Genomic DNA, 23,169 nt, shown 5'->3' on the forward strand with positions numbered 1-23,169 from the left:
TCTATATATTTAGAATTAAGTTGATTACATTTGTGTGTAACCGCACCACACCGCGCAGCGAGATACTGTGACGGGCAACACCATTCAAATGTGCTTTTTAAAAAAAATATGAGACCACAATGATTGGTTTGGAAAGAATTGGTGAAATGGCTAAAGGTCACTGCCGCCTGGTTACTGGCATCCCGGCTAATTTAGCACTGACCACTAACAGCTACCGTAGAGCCCACACGGTCACAAACTACACTCACTCCCTGAAACCAATACTGTTAATGTTTTCCCCAAGAAGCTGGCTATTTTAATTTAGTGACGTATTTTTATCAATCTACATGGTGACACAGTGTAAGACCTACTGATGGCGGCGTAAAACGTGAACTACCTGGCCATCAAAACCTGGCCATCAAAACAAAAGACAATGAAGTTAAGGAACAACACTGTTCCTGTGAAGCTGGTAGGTCTTTATTCCACTGTGGCAGTCATTCAAAAACCAGCGTAACACGTGTAAGCATTCAGTACACCTTCAGAAGCTAGCATAGCACAGAAGTGCTAACGCTAGTTAACGACATGCTAACGCACGCCAATAATGTTAGCTCCACAGGGTTTCTAAGATTAACCAAATAAAAAATAAGGGATATCACCATTGAACGTTGATATTTGAAATTACACAAAACCAGCCAGATGAAGACAATGTGAAACGATAGCGTGGGAGTCTCTGTCGGACACCAGGTCCTCGAGGGGCGACTTAGCGATGGCGTCTGACACCAACAGCTTTAGGAAACGCTTCGAATGTCTTTTATTACGAAGAAATCCCAATATTTTCAGAAAAGCTGATTCAAACTTATTTTGCAGGCCTTGGTAACAGACAGACGGGAGGGATAAAGGAGGCCCGGGAGGGACACACACACACGCACAAACACACTGGTCATACAGCCGATTGTGTGGCCGTAAAAACTAAAGCGCAAGAGTTTCTGCATAAAATACAAAAGAATTTAAAATTGAGGTTCAAAATAGACACTGACAGATTCAAATACCATAATTAAAAAGTCATATTTGTACCTAAACATACATTCCTCCGGACCGCTCTCTGCACACATTAAAACACAACGTGGTCAGAGCTGCATCCAGTTTTCTGCTCTATTTCCAACATTAAAAAAACAAATCCCCAACAACGGACTACACAACAACAAAAAAACACAAGGCAAATATTCATACAGTGTGTGTGCAAAAGAAACATTTTTGTGTACCCGCACGGGCACTGCAGAAGTATAATCCCCCCCCCCCCACCCCCAAAAAACACATGTTCTCAAGATGGAATATGTAAAAACACAGACACCTAATGCGGAATAAGTAGGGACTAAATAGGACTTACCACTAAGGCATTGTTTAGAAGGTGAGTAGGGTAATACTTTAGTGTTGAGAGGGTGTTAAGAGGCGAGGAGAGCAGGGGTCAGCGTCCAGGCAGGCAGAGGAGGAGAGGGGTGGGGGGGGAGTGGGGGGGGGCAGAGGGAAGGAATTGGTTAAAATGTCGCACCAGTGAAAACAATATATGAGCACTACTGAACACATTTTAAATATCCAATGTGACGGCAATATGAATTATTGTTACGTTTTAGGGGGTTGCACATTTTTGTGCTGCGTCGTCGTGGGAACAGACGCATGCAACGGAGCAGCAAATAAAACGGGACAAATAAATAGGATCCTTAATTGAAAACTTATAAGGGGAGATAATAATGTCAGGGGGAATTTGCGTTATAGGCTTCAAATGTTTTTTTTTTTTTGGGATCAAACCAACATGGAAAACACAGCAGAAGTTTTTCTTACACACACACACACACACACTCCTCCCGCATCCCCCCCCGCCATTTGCTTCCATCACACACACCGTCCTTCACGTCATTTTATCTTAAATTACAGTTAATAATTCATTCGATTGTGTTCTAAATTGGTGCCACATTGGAGGTGCAGGCTCCAATTTCTTAATTATTAACAGCAATTCAACGGAGAAAAAAGTGCCTCTCCTGTCCGAGAGGCAAGCTCGGTGTGTGTGTGTGTGTGTGTGTGTGGGTGGGTGAGGAGAAAATTGTTTCTTTTCTGCACAACGCACACATATGGTAAAAAAACATTTGAGAAAAATAAATAAACAAGCGGTTCTGGTTCAGCTCGGCGCGAGTTGCCCTCGGCTGGGCTCGTGTACGCGGCGGTTTGGGTCTGAGCGGGAATCTGTTTTGCACACTAAAAAACACGATTCTCCTTTTCTTCTCAAGTTACATCCGCTGTGAACGATTGTGTTTATAAATCACAGATAAAGTCATCAAGCCATCACACACACGCACACACATGCACACACACTCCAAGTCATCCTCCCGGCCTCTGGTGGTACGCGAGGCGTAGAGGAGGAGGAGGAGGGGTGAGGAAGTCTCTTTTTAATAAAAAAAAAAAAAACGCTGTAAAAATCAGGGTTGAGTTACACGTGAAACGGGCCGCCGGCGGGCCGCTGTCAGACCGAGCCAACGAGGGATAAACAAGCCACGCTTTATGGGACTCCCAGCAGCTGCGTGACCCGGGCCAGGCCGCTGCCACCGGCCAGCTACACGGGGGAAACCTTCAAAATAAAGCCAAAGGGAATGAGGCGTTGTCTGCGAAAAAAAATTAAAAATAAGATAATAATAATGATAATTTAAACTAGAGATGAGAGAGATTTTTTTAAGGTATCTCTAGGGGTGATAATAAAGGGAATGGATCAGGAGTCACGCTCTCTCCTCTTCTCCTCCGTACACGGGGTGGTTGGTTTTGTGCGAAATTCACATTTTCACAAGATTTAATCAGACCAAATGAAAAGAGTAAGTAACTGAAAGGCATTTCAGAGGCTGCCGTGGTCACATCTGCTGACGCCTCACACCTGAAGAGATGTACCCGCAATGTACCCACAAGTTCCAACGGCTACTCCACAATACTTTCCGGGGTGAGGGGGGGGTCCTAACACTGATCATTTCCTCCACAACAGCAGCATCAAAGAAACGAGTACTTAGAAAAAGGCAAAACGATTGACTACATGCAACTCTGTATCTGATGTAAGTGACATTCAGTTTGTAAAGTTTGTCTACATTTAAAAGCAACTTCAGGGGGAGGAGGGGGGGGGGGGACTTTAAGTACACAATCAATGCAGCTCCTGTTGAACTCTTTGTAATCACGTGTTGCATCCTAGTGGAGTAAACTTGCAATAATACTCAATGTTATGGCAGCAGAGATCCTAATTATTATGTATATATATATATATATATATATATATATATATATATATATTATGTCATGTATGTATTATGTATGTATCTTTGTCCTTAAAAAACACTGCCTCGGAAGAGTGCCCGCGCTGCCCTTCACGGTGTATATCCCCACGCACGCGCACGCACAGTTCAGCAGATCCAACGTGTCTCTGCTGTCCTTCGCGGTCTCGGCTCCGCGTGACAAATAAATAACTAAAACCATTTATAACAAGGACATCTTAAACAAGAGTGCAAATGATACTCCGCTCCCCATTTGCGGTCTATCCCCGCGCGCTCGCGTTTGTCTCCTCCTCTTTCTTTCTTCTTTTTAGATGTGAAATACATTTCGGGAGAAGCGCCATTTTACTCTGCAAAAAAAAAAAGAAAACACGTGCGCTGAAAAAAGCGCACACAAAAGTTCCCTCCCCGGTGCGGCAGTTCGGAAACGCGCCCGGAGACGGGAGGGGAGGTGGGGGAGGGAGGGGGGGGGGGGGCGGGGGTAGGGAAGGGGAGGGGAGGGGGCGACGACGACGACGACGAAGAAGACGAGCTTCGGGAGGCTCCAGTTGAAGTTTGGGGGAAGCGAGAAAAAGAGGCGCTCCAACAAAAAAACGAACACGCGCACATGTGGAAAACCCCGAAAGAGAGAGAAAGCGCCACACAGAAGAAGATAGCACAACAACAACAACAACAAGAAAGAAAAAAAAACCCCATCCCGGCGGCCCCGGGCCCCGCTCCCACCTACCAGCGACCCGAAGAAGAGCGGAGGGTTTACCTGTGTCAAGCAGTACGGGGAGTACATGTCTGCGGTCTAGAGTCGCGGGTTAGAGTCGCTGCGCTGCTGCATCGCTTTCGCTCTCCGTCCCGGTTCTCTCACTCCATGCTGCTGCAGCGTACTGTAACCCCGCCTAGAAAGTGAAAGCTTGCACAAACTTTCAGGGAAAAAACTTTATCTCCCTCCCCTCCTCTCTCCTCTTGCACGACTCTCTTTTTTTCTCCCTTTTTCTTTTTTTTTTTTCCTCTTTCTTAGCGCTCTCCTTTTTCCAAACGAATTCCCTCTCTAAAGAAAACAAATAAAGGCGGGATTTGTTCCCCTTTTCTGTTTATGCGCAGATATTCACCAGTACGCCTTTTATTTTTTTTATTTTTTTTTATTTCGGTGGGGGGTGTTATATAACAGACGGTTAATCTTTATATTCAAGTAATATGCTCGACTCTCCTTCACCTGTACGTTGCATTTACGGACCCCATCCGTCCGCGCGTTACGTTACAGCCACGCGAAAAGCGACCGGACCGCAAGTCGGATTGAATGTATTTGCAACGCCGCTTTTGTTCCTCTTCAGCACTCGGAAGGGAGCACGTGAACGCATCATTGCAACAGAGCCGAGAGGGTAAAATGCACGAGGATTTCGGCTCTTTATTCTTGCACGTCCAAATCCAAAGTGTGCACTGGATTGGACACTTGAAGGTCAAGCGCGCGCGTTCCAACCGACGCATTAACTCATTGCGGTGGACCCGGGCTGGAACCCTGCAGCTGCAGTTTTTATTTGATCTGTTCTAGAGGCCAGTACAATGAGCCGTGCATTCACTAACCGGACCCCCCACCCCCCCCCCCCCCCTCCCCGCAGCATCGGTGCAGGGGACACGTGCTCACACTTTGGGGCGTGCGAGGAAAGGAAAAGTACTTCAGATTTACGAGGCCTATTGCTGCCTCTTCCAGCAATGGGAGGAGGAGTATGTGTGTGAGTGTGTGTGTGTGTGTGTGTGTGTGTCTGTGTGTGTGTGTGTGCGCGCGCGCCACAAAACTGCGTACCCTTGCGGCCTTAAGAATAGCAGCTGTCCTGCGCGCGAAGGGTACACGCCCCCCCCCCCAACACAGGTGTACGGACTTCACGCAGGCTCCGTCAGAAGCCTTTCATCAGCCGCGCGCGAGTCCTTTACATGCACCGCGGGGGCAAAAGGTCAAGGGTAAGATTGCAGGAGGATCTCCCCCGCCCACTTTTTATGGAACCAACTCTCTTTCCAAACAGCTCCTTACATTTTGCGAGGGCCGTGTGGGTAAAAGTGTCGTTAAGGACCCGGTGGTCGGGCCATGTGCTTCGGTTTGGTGGGTCTGCTTCTCTTTTTTTCACCCATTCGCTTTATTTCTCCAAAAAGCAGAGGACAGGTCGCTGCGATCGGACCATGGGGAGGGATTGATGGGTCGATTATCATTATTGCATCGCTGGACTGTGGGTGGTACGTGCAAAATGTCATGCCGTTGCTGCTTCAGACAGTTGACAGATGTTCTCCTTTTGCAAAAAGACGGGAAACCAAAAGCGCTGCAGTGTGAATTCAGCGAAGAAGACCTTCCACCCTTCCACAGCCGTGCCTGACTGCACCTTATTGTACGAACGCTTTCCCTGGGTACGCTGTCGTTTAAGGGCACTTTTGCGTCAGCTTCTCGCGGCAGAACCGGAGGCCACCGTCCGATCCGAAACACATCGGATCTGGAATAAATCTGTAGATGCTCTGGTTTGAAATGAAACTTTCAGACGAAAAAGAGTAGAAGTCTTCTCACTTCAAGGGATCGTAACCTTAAAATTGAAGTCATTTTTCATTCATTTCATATCCTACGCTCAGCTTTAAGACGCTTTGCGACCTTGGAGAGCAAAAGAGAAGATGACGCGTTTCGTACAACCAGCGGCCCTCCCGCCGAGAAAGCTGCATGTGGACACCCTCCTGTGGACGTTCCTGAACCCGCTGCCCCCCCCCCCCCCCCGGAGTCCTATACAGCTTCCCACCCCGCCCCGAAAAGAAAACGCTCCTTTACCAGCCGCGCTACTCAATTACCTCCATAATGGTTCGTTCCTGCACCCCGAGACACTCGATACACTGTAGCAACCCAGATTCTGTGCGAGACTTGGCATGAGTCTCTCTGGGAGAGACAAAGACTCAAGCCTCGAAAAGCAGCTCCCACCTCATTAACAATCACATTTTCAGTCCCCCCCCCTGCACCCCCCCCCCCCCCCCCGCATCCCCCATCCCCACTCCTTTGTTCTTTTTACCATCCTATATCACTATGTGGATCGGTATAAATCCACCCAGTGAGCTCGGAGGTTTTTTCCTCTTGGGTTTTCTTGCTTTTCCACCAAAAAGCGGATCACTTTCTTTAACTTTGGGCTCCTTTCTGCTTCGTACAAGTCATGCCCCATATTGTCGTCATCGTTTTCGGTCCTATGAGGAAAGAGCAAAGTCCCCCCCCCCCCCCCCCCCCCCACCAACCCACACACACACACAGTTGTATTTTCTTCGTCTTCTTCAATGTGCGTGTGGAAATAATGATTGTAATGGTTTGCAGCTGAGTAGCGGGAGCTGTGAATGACATTATGATTGTGGTGCAATTACCAAGAGCATAAAAACAGACTGTCAGTCAGAGTAATGAGTAATGACTCAAATAACATATTTCATACAACACATGAGAGAATGAAGAGTAATAATACTAATACTCCTAAGGCATGTCATTATACTAATGCTAATAATAGTAATAATAATAACCAAAAGAAATAGATGGAATGAAAATAAAAATATTTTAAAAATGGAATGAAAATACAAATATAACACATAAAAGCGTAATAAAAACTAAATTAAAATAATACAACATATAAAGATGATGATAATAGCAAGACGAACAATGACAATAGTATTATTAATAATAATAATAGATGCATACCCTGTATGAATCTGATACTACAAAGCATTCAGGCATCCCCGGGCCTCTGGTGGGTTCCTCGTTCAACAGAAAGGTTTCGGTTGCCTGAAACATAACACAACAGTCATTTATTTGTTTTTTGCTGCCATCTTTCATTTCATGGAATTAAAAAAAAACACAGAAAAGGGGTTAACGCTGGTTACGGATAAAAGTATCCTTCTCATCCGTTTTTTATTCCTATATTTACCTATTTATTAATCAGCCTCAAGTCCAACACACTACCAGATATGTTCTTGAGAAACATTCTCACACACACACACACACACACACACACACACACACACACACACACACACACACACACACACAGTTGATGGCTAGTGCTGCCTGCCAGGTAGCCATATGCTTTGAGGGCCCGAGGCCCCGGCCCTGCCGGTCACCACCACGTGGATGTGGGAGCAGAGCATTTAGCCGCCGTATCGCCACACAATACTTCGGCACAAAGGCATTTCCTGTCCCTGCTATTTCACCTGCATGGTCAATTTTCTGTCAGTGTGCACTGATTCAGCACAAATCATTCACACACACACACACAGAGGCCATACGTCTGCCCGCATGTGTGCACAAACACAGGCGCCTTGGCCAGATCGCTACGCCGCATCCACTAATGGATGCCGCTGAAGTGTTTGTTCGAAGTGTTTGTTTCTCGTGTGTAGGCCGCGGGACGCGCCAGCAGAGACGTGGGCTCTGAATGAGCCTCGCCGGGGAGGCCAGACGGGGAGGGTACCTCGGACCGAGGATCTGCATCAGGGATGGGAAGCTGCTTGGCCGCCCCCTGGCTACTACTATTTCGTCCAAGCTGGTACAAATTGGATCTCACCAGGATCCATTCGAATCCCTGCTTTTTGGATGGGGGCTGAACCTGTTGGGGCGAGGGCTCCAGATTGCCATACGTTGATGAAAATAACTCTGGTTCCCGTGATTTAAGGGGAGAGGAGTTAAAGTCTAAGTTTAGTTTCTGGATAGAGGGGATGAAATAATCCCATTTTCCAGAACTTTACGTTCCCCCGTCTCCCAACATGTACCTTCAAGCAGAAACAATCAGGGACCCAAAACAGGAACAAACATCGCTCGTAGCCAGCGAACAAAATGTAAAGTTATGCTACTTAAACTGGCATGTGAGGTAAACAACCTCATGGTGGGAAATCAAACAGGCGGACGGAGACTTAAGCACTCGCACATGCACACAAGAGCGACACAGGGGGTGCACCGAGAGAACGTGCATGCGTGGACACATGCATAAACACACAGCGCCGTAATGAACCCCAGACTCCGCTGAGGCGGGCTATTCATGTGCTTCGGAATGACATGTTAAAGCTCCAGTCTTTTTCCCCCTTTTTCTTTCCTCCCGCTGGGAAGGGCACCTGTGTGTGTGTGTGTGTGTGATGTCACTCCATCGCTGCCACTGATTGATAAACAACAGGTCTTGGTTGGTCTAGCGAGGGCCGTCGGGGAGCATTTCGTTTCATCGGCTGAAAAAAAAGAAAGGCAAGTGGGTTGGAACCGGCGTCGTCCGAGTGACAGAGAAAAACACTGGTCATGGGGCATCGTCATCCAACCCCTGGCTTGTCACTATTAATATGTGGGGGGGGGAACACCGGAGGGAAACCATTTTTGAAACCATTTGTCCCACTAAATGGCGGCCTTGTCGAGCTCCCGGGGCTTTCTGCTAAGCCCTTAAACCGCCCGGTGCAGCTGAAGGATGTTTTCTACGGAGCGATCCCAGAGCAGCACGCCTGTAGAGGCCTCCGTCTGGCAAGTTTGTGTCATTTCAAGTCACAAAAGAGGGCTTTTTTTTTTCTCTGCAGACGAGGGGGCGCAACCTGACAGCGGCTGGAAAAACCCTGATTACGAATGAAAAAAATCTTATAAAATATCTTTATATTATTTGTTTGAGATAGCTCCCTGCAGCACTGGCCCCCTTTCCTTCAGCTTTTATAGAGCGTAGTATCAATTGTGTTTTTTTTAATATAAACTAGCAAACTAGTGAGCTCTGAGCTCCCCCAGGTAAGTTGGTAAAGTTACTTCCACTCCAGAAAAAATATATCAATTCTAGGAAAAAAGTATATATTAAAACAAGTAGATTGTAGTTACTTTTAACAACAGCACATGGGGAAAGAAACATTGTCAAGTAAATTGTAGAATATATATTCTACAATTTAAAAACAGCAGTGCAGATAAAAGAAAATAGGAGTCATGATTAAGTGTGTAAAAATGCAACAAAAAGGATCAAATATATTAGTTTTCATTTGCAGTACCAAAAGTACACAAACAAACCTATCTTCTGTTTTCTAGAACACAAGATGGCTAAACTTGATCCAAAATACAAAGTCAACTGACGGATGGTAAAGTCTGTATGACGATATCAAATATTTGCAATACAAGTCGCACCGAGCTACATTTGCACGAGGTCAGAAAGAGCAGCTCGTTCACTCTGCAGCAAAGCAGACACGCTATGGGAGGGTTTCTTAATCCACTGCCTGCTAATTGGTTTGGGACGGCACCCAACGTGGCACATTCTCCACGCAAATGTACATTGATGGTCCCACCGTGGCGTATGGAGTTAGAGAGGGTGGGGTCGGTGGTTTGAATCCGTGTCAAAGTGTCCCTGAGCAAGACACCCAGCCCCTAACAGCTCCCAGGGTGCCGTTATGCCAGCACACTGCGCCCACTGCGTGGGAGGGGTTAAATGCAGTAATAAATAAAGGATTCTGTTTCATTTTAAGAAATCTGATTTAGTCGTGCCTGAAGTAGCCTCAAACGTAAAGAATGGTTCATCTGTTGATACACGAGACTCAGGTATTGGTTACTGAATAAGCCACATCTGCATAATGGAACACATGGAACACCTGTATAAATACAATTACTTTTTCAATTTGACAACTACGTGGGCAAAACGACGTAATCCTGCAGGACTTTTCCAAATCAACCAGGAAGCAGGAATTAGCCAGTTAGTGAGCTTAGCCACAAGCAAAGCAACTCGTCCAAAACCGATCAAGTCAAGGGACTTGTGGATGGAGTTGAGGGGAGATCAAGTTGGGCCGACAAAACTACAGAGGCCAATTTGGCCAATCCATTTTTTTGACCCAGCACCCAGTAAGAACAGAATATGTGGCCAGGTTGTTAAGTTAGACTGAGCTGCTGGATCTCAATTGGATCTTGATGGGGACACTGCAGACACCTGGTGTAAATGTCTGCAGGTTAAATAATCATTTTAATGCAAGGTGTCTGTATACTCTGGAACGTGTGGCTTGTAGTGATCAACCCACACAGAATTATCCTTTGCGTTTTTCAAAAAACACAGAGCCTTTTTGTCTTCTGTTCTGCTGTTTTAATATTCTGGACCAAAAGCTTAACTGTTTGGTTCGTTTCCATGTCTCCTTTCATGTTTTTAACCACAACGGGCAGCTGTTTTACAGCAATGGATTTTAAAACCACTCCTACACGATTTGGGCAGCTCCAGACATTAGACATAATTAGGAGCTAGCGTTCAATAGGCGCCAAATGAAATGAAGTTCCCCAAATCAGCTCAAAAGTCGACTCTACGCCGATGATATCCAGTGTTTGTCTTACCATTATATGCCCCTCCCTCCCTCCCTCCCTCCCCATGCTCAGCAGTTCCTTGTATGCGCGCAGGTGGCGCTCGCACCAGCGGACAGACTATAATATCGAGAGACTAAAGACTAAATGCAGAAGGCAGGAGCTACCCTTTTATTTAATAAGATAGTTAATGATATGCAGACCCAATCTGCCTCAAGTCTGGCCATTTTCGCCCTTTGCCAACTTGGAACTCGGCAGTGTGGCTTTTTGCAACCGATGGAAAGACGTTACCGTGTTTGAGATGCGGAGGAGTAATGCCAGATACGGCATTGTAGCGGTAGAAAGGTGTCAAACATAGAATACCTTAATTGGTCAGTTGGCCGACGTAGAGGTTTGCAAGGATGCCTACACAGCATCTTGTTGCTGGAGTGCAAACAGAAATCTGGATTTCCTCCATTACCTCGGCTTCATCGTCCTGATGTGTGAGCACAATAAACCGGATCTAAAGTTATGGAATTCGTCAGGACCCGGCTCTAACGCCACGACGAAGGGGAGGGGAATTTATTCCTTTGCTGAAGGTGGGTGGCATCACACGCCAAAACACAGATCACCAGTTGCAGGTGACCGGAGGCCGTTGACAAATGATTCCCAGTGGCGGAGGGCGAGGGCTGTCTGAAAGGCAGAGCTTTAATCCTCGGAGTGCAGGAGACGGAGCAGACCAGTGAGCGACAGCGTTGAATATATTAGAGAACATATATATATATATATAAATATACGGCCCCCCCTGTAGCCACAGACACACACCAAAAACACTGGGGTTTCACGACGGCCTACAGGAGAAAGGTATCCCCACAACCAACCATCCTCCCTCTAACCATTCACAGATGATGCTTTTTTTGTCTTCTCCTGCAGCATCAGATCCCAACTGACCTCCTACCGAGTCCCCGCTTCATTCATTGCTAATTATATCCTCATTTCTCACCTGTAACAAGCTAACAAACCTGTGCAGATGTGGCAAGCGCATCAAAGAGAGGGAGGGACGGGAGGAGGGGGATCTTGTTTTCAGGGGGAGGGGGGGGGGGGGGTTGTGCGGAAGGGGGGAGGGCGAATTTTACGTTGTGTGAGTCTGAGCCAGCGCCACCTCAGGGAGAAATGCTGGAAAAATGTGATATTTTACACCTGCATCTCAGGAGGTGAGGAATGAGAGGGGGGTAATTAGTGGATTGTGTGTGTGTGTGTGTGTGTGTTTATAAAGGATTGTTAGTATGTTTCTGGGGCTTGCCACCGGTTCTTTTTCAGCATTCAATTTGGTTCGACGCATTCGATGCCAGACTATTTAAAATGTTAAACCTGGCTACAAATAGTAAAAAAAAACAGAGAAAAAGTGCTGAAAATGTCAACCAACATGCTAATATTGTTTCAGTGATAAATAGCTGGCAAGCTCTGTTTAATGAATAATGCTATTAGTTTTAATTCCTCATTAAGGCCCTCGAGACAAGGGCAAAGGGAGAAAATGCGTGTATTGTTGTTGCGTTTTTTTCTTCTTTTTTTTCTTCAAATTAAGGCGGAAGATACTGATACCTCCCTAAATGAAGTCGATCCAAATGGCCTGCTTACACAGATGGTGTGCAGTCTGAGGTGTCTTGTGGAACTAATTAACGTGAGGGCGAAGTCCTGATAAAGTGATTGAGGGACGCGTTAGAAATGCAATGGAAGAGTCCAGAGGTGCAACGTGATCAGAGTGAGCTCGATGACACGCTGCAACCCCCAAAAGAAAGAGGACAAGGAAGAAAAGAAAGAAAAATCTCAAACAAAGGGTGAGCGCCGTAGTTAAAACAAGTTCACGAAATCGGTCTGTGTCTTTTTCCAAAGCAAACAAATGTGATCTGGGGTCTGGAGTGAAGTAGTCACTTGTTTTTTTTTTTTTAAAGAAAACTCTAAAGCTGCTTTGGGAACAGTGAGAGAACTTCACTTCTCTACATTTGAGGCAACCAATCTTCATCTGGCACAAACCGCTCCCTCCGCTAACAAGTTCATCATTTTGGGGAGGAGGGGGGATAACATCACAGTGACATCATGGTGACATCATCTCAAATTGAGACTTAGCAGTTGGAGAATTTCATATACACAGTTTAGCTTTTGAAGTTTGAGTTTAAAAGAAGATGATCAATGCTGATGTGTTGACTTGTGCTGCCCAGTTGCATTATGGGAAGTATAGGATGCAGCGTTTGCAAAGCTCCACTCATCAAGTCTGGACTAAATCCACAGAGCGGCCCTTTAAGTCTTCTTCTGCTGATTTGTATTTAGCGTAACACCAACACCACTTTCTCATGTTCCTACAGTGTGCAACGAGGCACGTGCTAAGCGTGAGCGTCAACACGTTCCTCATCACGAAGGTCTTAAAAGCACGGGGGGACGTATGAATCTGGGGCGGACCTGGGGTTGTGTCTCGTTTCGGGGCGGCGGGCCCGCTCTTTTCCAGCTATTTGCTTCCCGACACATCTGTTACAAGCCGGTAACCCGCTGTGCCACTGTTACCGCCGCAGAGGTCATGAGCGTGCCGGGGGTCCCTGAACCTGACTGGGCCTGATTGGCGGATGCCGCCGGTGAATTCTGACTAAACCAACGTGCAGCTGAGATATTTGGCACCATTTAATAATATAGCCTGACTCGTTAAATATTAATAATATATAAAAATGAGGTGAGTTGCTGCAATAAGTGGGAAAATGACAAGTCGAGATAATCCCATGTGCAGAGGCCTGTCCTGAATTCTGTATCTCCTTTTCATTTTTTTTTGTACCGATGAGCTTCTTGGGCAGCCGCCATGTCAGCGAGGATGCTCGTGAACAAATCATTATTTATACTAATAATCTTCTGCATTCATGTGCAAATAAGATCCCCCCCCCCCCCCCCTGGCCCCACCGCACCCCCACCCACCACCTTTCTGGTGTCTAAGCAGCTCCATGGTTGTATGTGGGAGATTACACCAACTATTGGCACAACTTTCCCAAAAAAATAAAAAATAAAGATCCATTTGAAGGGTCAAGGATGTGCGAGCTCCATCATTCCGTATAAAACATTCTGCTTGTTGCTAAATTTCTTAAACCAAAGAAAGCTGAATTCAAATGCACGTTTCCCAAACCTTGCAGTGAGTGGCTTTGTAGGTTTGAACATATCTGCTATTTAGGTCCAAGGGGTATAAAACAAGAAATATTAGTAATAATCAAAATAATGATAATAATAATAATAATAACAAAATAATATTATTTTCACAATTCACACAAAACGGACACCAAGTCAAATCTTAAATCCGAGATAAAGCTGGTGGTGAGCCGATCAATCATCGTAAACCTTAGCTCTTTGATGCCAGAGGATTTGCTCAAATGAATCACCCGTGCGTAATTACGCACAAATCAGACGGGCGCGCTTTTGGATGTTGGCGCCGAAAACAAGTACCATCTTCTTGCTGCCTAGGTTTTCTAAATCCGTCCAACTTTGCCCTTTTATGTGGGAACTCTGGCAGGGGGGCTTGGGGGGGACTCTCCACGTGCATGTCACTACGTATAACCGTTTATTTTTATTTTTTTCAAGACGAGCTGCCAGCCCAGTTTGACATGCGATAACTCGTATCATATATGCGGCTATAAATAGCCCCCCCCCCCCGTTCACGCTCCACCGCAGGGACGAGACACACGTCCTCCAACTGAGAGAGCTGGACACCAATTTGGCCAGAAGCACATTTTGGCAACGTGTTGTGCAGCTACATTAAAGTTGCAGCACCATAACAAAGACAGAAAAATAAAATAAACATACATGCAAGACATATTTACAAAAGATGACCACAGAAACTGTGACAAGAAACATATCCGGGTAGGTGGAAGGACTTGACGTACTCTTTTGACTGTTACGCATTAGGTACTTAGGTACACACACACACACACACTAGAATTATAAGTGTCAGCCCACTAAACTTTAAAAGGAAGTCTGCGTATCATTAAACCGACGAAGAGCTAAATGGATCTGAAAAGCTGACTGCACAAATGAGCAAATGACTTGGTTTACACAGCACGTACCATTGTGGCGTGGAGGGAAACGTGCCAAGCACCTCTCAAAGACCCATTTTCCACCCGCGAAAAGTTCGGCTTCCAAAAAAAAAAAGTGTGTGGGAGAGGGAGAGAAAACTGCCCGGTTTGTTGTTCAGCTCTCGGCCTTCTACCGGAAGCAAACAGCCCGAAAACACGGCCCGGGGCCCGTTGTTTGGATGTATTTATTTGCAGTGAACGCGGACGCGCACGGAGCGCCGTAATCCAAGTCGTCCGCTCCACCGACTCCTTCACGCAAGGTGTTTACGTTCGCTTTCACCTCGTGATGTCTCCATGAAAAAAAAAAATCCTCCCTCTCCCTCTCCCCCTCTCTCTCTCTCTCTCTCTCTCTCTCTCTCTCTCTTTCTCCCTCGCTCCCTCGCTCTCTCCCTCCGACTCTGTCCCGGTACCGTAAACGTCCACCCGAGCCGCCCTTACTTCTGCAGCATGCGCCACCGACGCAATCAGCGCTCGTTCTCCGCACCCCTTCCCCCCCCCCTCCCCTCCCGAAGCAGCCAAGCAAAGGGGGAGTTGCTTTGCATCGCGAGTAAGTACGAGCTCAGAGCTTCCACGCGCTCACCCGAATCAGCTGTTACTCGTGCAGAAGGGGGGAGCCCCCCCCCCTCCCCCTCCTCGGCCGACTGACACAACCATGCTCCGGACTGGTGCCCTCCACCCGTTCCTTTCGGCGTGCGGGGCGGGGGGGGGGGGGGGGGGTCCAGCGACGCCCGGCGAGCTCAACACTGTGTTGAGCGGGGTAAAAAACCGATAACCGGCGAGGGCGTGTGGGGGGTCGGGGGGGGGGGGGGGGGGGGGCTGGTGAATTATTAATTATAACTGGAGCGGTTCGCAGGCTGTCGTGTTCGGCGAGTAACCAGGGCGGCAGCTGGGGGTTTAGAGGAATTAAAGACGGGCTCAGAGTAAACCGTGGACGCGGGGGATTAGGATCCCTCACCGGCGGAGGGGGGTGGGGGGGCAGAGGCGGAAAAAAAACCCAAATAGTGTCAGAGTGTGTGCGTGTGAGACCTCATATATAAACCATATATATTTAAGGGAGGCGCTATTTTTTTAATTTGGAGCTATTTCGTGTCACGTGACCAGCCGTATTTAGGGGACTTGAGAGACCCTTGGTACTCGCAGCAGGTCGAACCGTCTCACGAGCACATCCACAGTGGAGCTGCGTGGATCCCTCTCTGTCGCCACCACAAACACCGCGTGCTTTAGCCCGAGGCTCCCGAACGCGTCATCGGACGCGGTTCCGAGGAGGGGCTCCACCTGCCACCGGCCGGGTCCGCTGGGTCCACTCGGTCACTTTACGGGAAGACAACGGCGAGGCTTCTGGGCTGAGCGGCTCCTCAAGGACACACACACATTGACCGGACACGCGCGCGCGTGCACACACACACACACGCGCGGTTAATGTTTCCCAGAGGCCGCAGCGTGATTTACTTCATTTGTCCCAAGCAATGCGAATCAAATATCATTTATACTCTTTGAATTCACTTTAGGATAAAAATGAGATAAATGTTTAAATAAGAATGAAAACATCATAATTTTGAGTTTTAAATGTTGGGAATGATTTTTTTTTTATATAGTTTTGCAGTTCTAGATATGTGCGTTGAACGTGATCAATAATCTTGAACTTTAAAACCATATTTGAAGTGAAACGTGTTAATAAATGCCGAATTTAAATACAGCAGTGTTTTCCCAGCCTTTTAAATTGTTGTCCAAAATGAAACATCTAATTTGCAATGTTACCACAAAATACAATAGATGATAAATAATCTTAGGCCTGTTTTAGGATGCCTTTTAAATTATTGTCCAAAATGAAACATCTAAATTGCAATGTTACCACAAAATACAATAGATGATAAATAATTCTAGGCTTGTCTTAAGATGTCTTGATTTAATTTCACTTCATTTTTTTTCATTCAAATATTTTTTTGCATAAATACACTTCAACCAATTCCGATCACAGAGCAGTAGAGCTTCTAAAAATGTCAGATCAATCATTTAAAACCTGCATGTGGACATGTGTGGGGTAAGTGCGCGCGCGCGCGCGTGTGTGCGTGTGCGTGGCCTCTTTAGGTGAGCGCGAGGCCTGCAGCATGTGGGGCAGAATCCTCCACTGGCGTTGGGCCCGATGCGCACCCTCACGTGTTAAAGTCGGCTTACAAAAATAAAACATTTATGAACGTGCCTCCCTCACTCTTATGATATCATTCGATGAATTATATTATTGGCTTTGTCTGGTCTACCAACAGAACTGTGACTGACTAAACGACTTGATGTTTGACCTTCAACATTTCTATAACTGTATCTGTGTCCGGTCCTGAACGCAACGCCCTATGTCGGACCACGATCTGAGTTGTGTATATCTGTGCACTTGTTATTTATAATTGTTTTAAAAATATGTTTGGACTTAAGCTGTAGACGGACTGTATAATGATGGTCCCTGCCCAGTGGTGTCTCAAAGCACCCCCCCCCCCCCCTCCAAAAACGACTATTTAATCCCCACGTCGGTTGCCGGGAAAAGTAGAAAAAGTAACTTAAATCCGTGAACCGTGAAGGCACCACGCAGTCCAAACCTGCCCAAAACGATGGCTTGGAACGGCCCGCCCGTGTGGCCCCGATGTTCTGGCTCTCCCTGTAGCTCCTCGCACAGACGCGCGCGCACACACACGCACACACCGAAACAAGAAGTTGCACCGGGCAACGGTCCCGTCGCGGAATGCTGCGTTATTACGCGTTTGACCTGCGCCAAACACGTCCACGAGGTTTTCCACGGTGGCTCGAGGCGCTGCTGTGAGCTGAAGGGAGAGACCTCACAGCGTCAGCACCACGGCACGAGGGCTTAGGGAGCACGTGGAGGAAGAAAATAAATCACGAATTCGAGAAGTGGCATGCAACGAAACAGGGGGTAGCATTAGGATGCCACACAATAGGAATGCTCCATTAAATAAACCCGATGAATGAGTTATAGATATTGACTTTGGATAAATTCTCTGAGTTGTGTATATCTTTACACTTGTTATTTATAATTGTTTTCTAAATATTTGTGGACTAGTGAAGCTGTATGATGATGTCCCTGTCCCGTGGTGTCTCAAAGCAGCCCCCCCCACCACCACCCCCCCCCCCCTGCGAAAACGACTAGAGTAAGTAACATACACACAAATATAATACAGTTTATATATTTATATACACAAATATATATTTGTGTGTATGTTACTTTGGATAAAGTCAATATATTTATAATTCATAATATATAAGAACAAATGAAGATGATGAAAAGGTATATGTATATTATTATTTCGAATGTATTAATTAAATCATGTTCAATTGATTATTTTCGATTTATTTAATTTAATAAGTAAATTATTATTTTTTAAATCATGTTGTGTTGAGAAGTACTCTTCAATAATCCATCGGGTTGATGTGAACAACATTAACACATTAACACAGAATAGGCGTGTTCCACCTGTATAATACATATTTAAATGTGGTAAAATGTGTAATATGTCTCTTTCAAATGCAGTGAAGTAACAGTATACAGTAGATTCCAATGAAGCCTACCTCAGCATTGCAGTTGAGTAAGTTCCGTTTGAAAAGGAGGTCAAAGCAGGTTCGCATCAATTAAGAAAGAGTATAGAAAGACGCGGTGCACATACAGAATGAATAACTGCACCACAAGTCAAAAAGAAGACCATCAAAACAAAAAGAAGCCGCACCACGATATTATACACATTTTACAGCTCTGCTGGTACATGCATCTTCATCTCACTCTTTTCAAATCTTTCCCACGAAGCTCTGGAGGACAGGCCTGGCCTTTGAAATTTAAAATGGATCACTCGTTACCGCCGCGACTCCTCCAGTGACTTGTGGAGTTGAAACGCGGCATTTCCACATCTCCCGGCGTAAAGGCCGATTCATCTGAGGAAGTATAGCTGGATCCCGGAGGCCTTTGAAATACAGGTTGAGGCTTAATTAGAAGAGCTACTTAATTACCAAAACACCCTTGAGTAAGTGTGTGGGCCCTTTGTACATCAAGGTAGCAAAACACTTGTCCCCTTTCTTCAAATATAGAAATTCTATATTTAAAAAATGAAATTCTTAATAAATCTTACAGAGAAAAGGAGAACCAATAACTTTCTAAAAAAAAAAAATCAGGTTTCATGAACTTGTGCCCTATTTTTCTATTTGATCAGAATGCGTTTTTGCTCACTTGCACTCGATCAGCATGTGAGATGTGTGAGATGTGGGATTGGTGGAGCCTCGGGGCCCCCGCCAACCACTCATTGGCTCTGCAGACGACCTGATGAGTGTGAGTGTGTGTGTGAGTGTGTGTGTGTGTTCCTGGATCTCTGAGGGTATCCCACACTCTCCTGCCCTTATCAGGCAGCTCCACGGCACCACTAGAGGAGTCCTGCTCTCAGGAGGGCCACGGCGCTTATCTCCTGCCCGCAAGGAGGGTTTATAGGTTTCTGATTAACTCGGTGTTTGTGTGTTTTTGTTTTTGTATGAGGGAAAAAAACAGAAGAGAGCCGGGCTGTGTGAGTGTCTGTTGTGGGGAACGCGGGTTGGAAAAAGGTATTTCAAGTAGACAGCGAAAGGACGAACACATATATATATATATATATTAGGGCTGTCAAAAATAGCGCGTTAACGGCGTTAATTAGCTGTTTGTTGTTAATTACGTCAATTTTTTTGACGCATTTCACGCATGCGCAGTGTGACAAATTATTCAGGTCCGGAAAGAACCTCTTCTTCTAGGGAATGCACTTCATCCTATACAACACATTACTGCCACCTGCAGGCATATGTCAGGCCGTCAGGTTCAGCAAGTTGTTTGCGCCAGAGACCCGCTCCCCCCCCCCCCCCCCCGCCCCCCCCCCCCCGTTCTCGCGCAGCAGAACAGAGAAGAAGAAAAGCTCCGCCCAGCAGAGCAAGAGCAGCGCTGTTCTGAAACATGCGGAGGAAGAGAAACCAATGCGATCTAAATCCTCCCAGGTATGGGAATATTTCACACTGAAATGGGGGTGGTAGCGGATTTCTTTGCAGCGCCAGTCGTTCTAATCGCCGCGCTCGACTTCAAGGTGTAACCTTTATTATTGTTCGGTCTGAAACGGCGCGCCCAGTGACGGGTGGTGCAGCAATATTGTTGTTCGGGTGGAAATCGGGAGAAAGGTCGGTCCGGGAGATTTTCGGGGGGGGCTTTGAAACATCGGGAGGGTTGACATGTCTGGTCATGTCTGGTCATCGCAGGAGCACAAACTCGCAGCAGAGTGGGATAAACTACAGAGGCTCGAGACCCTTCTAGAGCCATGCAGGGAAATCAGTCTGTAACTTATCAAATAACATTGATTTGATTATTTTCTGGAATGAATTAAAAAATCAAATATCAATAACATATATTTATGTAAAAAATAATAATTATGATAATAATAATGATAATTATGTATCTGTGTCCTGTTATTTATCTTTAGTATGCATTTCAGAAAGAAAAAATGGTTAGGATTCAGGTGTGATTAATCATGATTAATTCACTGAAAATTCTGATTAATTTGATTAAAATTTTTAATCATTTGACACCCCTAATATATATATATATATATTCTAATAATGGTGAAAATGACAAAGTTGGAACAATAGAGATTCATTTAAATAAGCATTGAGGTTGTTTGGTTTTAGCAATAGCATTAGGCTACTAGTAGAACCGCTCCTGTTCCCAATTACAGCCCTCCAACGGCAGACAGGAAGTGAAAGGAAGCCTTTACATTTCATTCATTGCTTTTACGAGACAATAATAGTGATGATTAACAACATTTTTTGTTTTTGCCTGAGTAAAAGTAACATGAGAATAATATAATTAGTGCTCAACGAGGAAAACTTGTGATTCAACACAAAAACCAAAGTAAACAAAACACAGAGCTCCCTGCTGTTAATGAAATTGCAGCATTTGTCGTTGTGTTGATTGGAGTCTGCTCCAGTAGAGTGGACCTCGGTGATATTATTTGTCCTGGTTTCTCGGTGCTACCAGAGAGTGTCGTCGTCTGTGGAGGGGGACGAATGGGAGGTGGTAAAAGTTGATGGTGCCCCCCCCGCCCCCCTTCTCTACTGCCCCATAGGAGACACCCGGGATGCTGTAATCTCTTTTCCTGGCTCACCATGAAAGAGGGGAAGAGCCACCAGAGCCTCGGTCCGCGATCTGCTCCCCCCCGCAGCGTCTCCCATCTCCCATCTCCCCCCCATCACTTACTCCTCCAGGATCTCCTCGTGGTAGCACATCGTCATTCATACTTTGCTTTGCTCAGTGTTTGGCATTTGACGAACCTCCGGTCATCTCGTTCCAGATCTGCAGCATCTGCCTGGACTTCTCTTCCGCCTCCCATGTCCGCAGGACGTTTTGAGCCACGCTAGCTAAGTGGCTTTTAGGGGTGTTGGCGATGTGGTCACTGCTGTTCGATCGGTTGTGGTCGGTCGGTCACGAGACTTTTGATTGATTGCCGTTGAATTTATCGACACACATTCAAGCTCCTGACTCTCCCTGCAGCACCACCGTCAGGTCAAACATCAAAAACCTGCGAAACTAATTACAATCCCAAGTGCCCCAAAAACTGAGATGTGCCTCACAGAGCTGCATGTCATCGCTCACTATCCTCTTTTTAACGTTTTCATAGATTAGACTACTGATTTGAAGCGAAGCCCTCAAAATGTCCCCATCCTATTTCCTAATTGTCCTTGTTCCCCTTTTCTTTTACCACTTCCTCCGATGCCTCATCGTGCCCCCTCTCCCAAACCTCTCAGGGCAAGGGTATACCATGTTATGGATCCCTGCCACTCAGTCTGCTCCCCCTCCCCCATCCTCCCCCCTCCCTCCATCCTCACCCAATGCTCACCCATGCGCTGCCTTTTTTTGGATGGGCGGAGTCTCCTCTCCGGTGCCATTTTCTGTTTGGTACTACATACAAGGGAACATGAATATTCATGACTAATTACAACCCGCCCACTCCCCCCCCCCCATCTCGGCCCTGCCGTCGGAGGCAACACTTGGTGGTGGCACATGGCAAGACAGCTGTTGCAATCCAAGCCAGGCATCTGTGCAGTGAGGAAAACAGAGAGGGGGGAAAGCAAGCCGGAAGACACCGGCAAGAACGGATCAAAGGCGAGTGACATAAAGGGGACAGAGATAAAGAGACGGCAGGAGGCGCAGGAGCGATATTTGTGGTGATGAGACCGGTGGGGGGGCGGGGTTGGGGGTGGGGTGGACCGGCCAGTGGTTTGGGGGGCATCTGGGTGAAGAAGAGCCAGACAGACGGAACGCGGTCGTCTGGGTGAAAACGAAAGGGGACGAGCCAGACGGAGGGAAACGGGCGCTGATGGGGGGGGGGGGGTCTGCCCGGGGACGGAGGGGGAGACGGATTGAAAAAGACGGTGGAGGGAGAGAGGGGGCGAGAGCGCGGTGGGTGGGGGGGGGAGGGAGGGAGGCAGAAGGGGGTGATGGGAGACAACAACCCGCAGAGATGAGAGGCTGCAGTGACATTGTACTTCAAGGCTTTTCTCTCAAGGCCTTTCCTCAAGTGGCTCCACGTTAAATCTTGGAGGAGGGAAGGGGGGGGGGGGGGCACAAGCAGCGTCTACCCGGGGATACCAAAACACACAAGTCACAAGTCAAAAGGGTTTAAACACAACTAAACAAAACAAGGTATAACTTCTGAACAGCGTCTGGATCCGATACAAGATCTCATTGTTTACCAAGGGACGAATATTTCCATGTTCAGGGCTGTCACACAGCAAGCTTGTCACACTGAAGGATATTTAGAAATCATCAACTGAAACATTCTGAGAAAAGTAACTACGACTCCGCCGAAGACAAGCATTGTGTCACGGTTTGGCTTCGCTTCCTGTTTTAGTTTGAAGTTTCATGTCTCTTGTGGTCCTGGGTTAACTTCACTTCCTGCCTTGTCTTGTGATTGCGTGATTGTCTCCACCTGTGTCCAATCACCTGCACCTCCCTTGTGTATTTAAGCCCTGTGTGCCTGTTGTCCCCTGTCGCGTCATTGTCTATATGTCCCTCGTCGTTGGAGCACGTCTATTAGTTTGATAATAAAGAGCACTTTTGATTGAAAACTCTGCGCTTGAGTCCTCCCTGCATCCTGCTTCAGCTGCGAACGTGACACATTGATTCATTAATCAGAAAGAAATGTTCCTTAAAGGAAGCCTCCAATCAGGAATTCTACCAGCCTGTGAAATCTTCTCTGACAGATGGGATGGAGCTTTCCTCAAGTCTGGGAAAACAAGTCTGATGTTGATGTAGTGAGGTCAGGAAGCTCTTTTTTTAACAGAAGAATCTACATCACAAACCACAGGTGTAAATAAGTAAGAAAGCAGGTTGAACAAAAGCCCCATTATGGGACTTTATGTCTGGATATCTTCTGCTGCATGCTTTTTGAAACGTGTGTCATTTAGGTCCCTTTTGTTAATGAAAGTGTAATGCTTCATTTCTGGCATCCCTCTTTAAATGTTTTTTACTATTTCG

General features: G+C 46.5%; 1 long non-coding RNA gene across 2 annotated transcripts; it reads right to left on the reverse strand.

The window, feature by feature from the left end:
• Positions 1–1,335: 1,335 nt before the first annotated feature.
• LOC134117416 (uncharacterized) lies at positions 1,336–15,131 on the reverse strand. Of its 2 annotated transcripts, XR_009948973.1 has the most exons (4): positions 14,625–15,131; positions 6,973–7,056; positions 4,036–4,168; positions 1,348–1,402 (listed from the first exon to the last, which is right to left on the reverse strand). It is a non-coding gene; the product is annotated as an uncharacterized LOC134117416 (long non-coding RNA). The 2 variants fall into 2 exon arrangements; XR_009948974.1 differs by lacking the exon at positions 4,036–4,168 and having other exon boundaries at positions 1,336–1,402; positions 14,625–15,129.
• Between the last annotated feature and the right edge of the window lie 8,038 nt (positions 15,132–23,169).

Source organism: Pungitius pungitius, unplaced genomic scaffold, assembly GCF_949316345.1.
Source record: "Pungitius pungitius unplaced genomic scaffold, fPunPun2.1 scaffold_87, whole genome shotgun sequence".
NCBI lineage: Eukaryota > Metazoa > Chordata > Actinopteri > Perciformes > Gasterosteidae > Pungitius > Pungitius pungitius.